Here is a 2,120-nt window from a genome sequence, read left to right on the forward strand (position 1 = left end):
TTAACGGAGAGTCTCCAGACTGATCTGCGAGTGAAACCTTGAAAGCTCGCGAGATCAGGATGGTCTCACGAGGCTACATTGATATATGATTGGCCGAATTTAGGACTTCAGGCTGACGTAGAACTAACTGGCCTGCAGAAGATAACGAAAAAACCCCCACAGATTTTAAGACAGGATTTTTTAAAATACAAATTTCGTCTGATAAAGAGTACATATATATACATGTTTAAGCCAGAATGATTTGACATTTAAATAGGACTTTCTATGACTTTAAACAGGAATGACAGAGTTTTCTAATTATGCTGCCCCCTATGGCCAAAACACAGAACTGCAGCACTCTTCACCTCGCATGGGTTGACAGGAATGATCACCGTCAACATCTGTTCAAGCATTGAGTGTCACGAAAACTTCTGGAGATGCATTCCAAAAAAAAGAAAATTTAAAAAATCCACTGGACTTTGTTTCCAAGTTTGAAGACGTTTCTCTTCCATCCAGGAAGCTTTTTCAATTCAAAATGTCAGAAATAACGTTGAGTTCCAGGCTTTATAGAACAGCCCAACAAAGTCTTGATTTAGTTTTGAAAACATGCAAACTGAATGGGGGTCGTTTGGTTTCTTTTGTTAGCCTGCCCATACCTGTCTATGTCTCTGAAATGGGGGGTCATTAAAGGGAATTGTTGACCTGGCTGAATAGGCAAGGTCCTCCGCTCTCCTGTAAAGGGGCTGGGGCTGCGATGATAGCGGTAAGGGTTTTTCTTTATTAACTTAAATGGCTTCCTTTACGCCCCTTTCAAACCACCTGTCTTCTTTGTCCAGAATATAAACATTCTGGTCCTCCAAAGAATTTCCTTTGTCCATAAGATGTAGATCCATCACAGAGTCTTTTCCCAAAGAGGGCGCCCTTCTGTGTTGGACCATGCATCTGTGGAGAGGTTGTTTGGTTTCTCCAATATAAAGATCAGATCATTCCTCACTGCATTGAACTGCAGACACCACTCTGCTTATCTTAGGTCTGGGAGTTTGTCTTTAGGAGGCACTACTCTCTGTCTAAGGGTCTGTTTGGTTTGAAATGTACTGGGATTTTGTGTTTGGAGAAAATCCTGTTGAGTTTTTAAGAGACTCCAGCAACATAAGGGATGGCGATGTTTTTGCGATTGATCTTCTAACCGTTATGTTGCATTTTGCATGTATTTTGGATTTCGCCCAGTTTGGGTATCCACAGGTTTGGAGAGCATTGATATGTTTCTGTTCTTTGTGCTTTCTGGAGATTATCTACAAGGATTATCTTGATCACATGAGTCGCCCACTTCAGGCCAAAACCTTTAGTGGTTTTAAATCTCAGCTTTTTTTTTAATTGCCTTTTGAAAAATAAAGAATTAAACCTCAGCAAACCAAGGTCACAAAGGTTTTGCAGCTTTATTTGTTTTCTGCTAAAGAGACAAAAAGAAGTCTTTCATTTGAATGTGTTGCTAATTTTGAGCTCTTCAGATAAAAACTGAAAGACGTCTTTCAGATGTTCTCCTTCACATTTGATGGTTTTCATTCATTCTGATTTTGATGAAACACATAAAATAGCAGGTGATCTCACTAACCTCTTCAGCCAGTATCCATGACAACATGAAGAGAAAAAAACATTTTGTTCATTTTCTGTCTCTCTGCCACAGAAGGGATCTTCTAAGGCAGCCGACTCCGTCTGATTCAATCATCTGCATCTTCGTTTGATAGCAGAACAATTTTAAAATGCATTAAAGTAGAGAAAAATACGGAGAGAAATTTGTCACAATATAAAAAATTAAGTTGCTCAGCCAGAAAAAGGGTTTTGAAAGTAATTTATAATGTGTTTGTAAAAGTTCAACAGACATTTTCATAGTTTTATTGTATTTTCCTTTTTTTTTCGAATATCTTTCAGCTTTTATCAATTAAAATTTAAGGAGAAGTCTAAGTTTTAACAAACTGTATTAATATTATAAGAAGGGGAGTGGTGGCCTAGTGGTTTGGGACATCATCCACTTAAGAATCCCTACAGTGACATGTCACAGTGAATTGCTTTCTACTTACTCTACTTTCTATTTTCTAATGTTAGACGTTAATCTTCAAGTCAGTCCCAGATAGCTAGACTAA

Source organism: Cyprinodon variegatus, unplaced genomic scaffold (assembly GCF_000732505.1).
Source record: "Cyprinodon variegatus isolate N-32 unplaced genomic scaffold, C_variegatus-1.0 Scaffold1543, whole genome shotgun sequence".
Classification (NCBI taxonomy): Eukaryota; Metazoa; Chordata; class Actinopteri; order Cyprinodontiformes; family Cyprinodontidae; genus Cyprinodon; species Cyprinodon variegatus.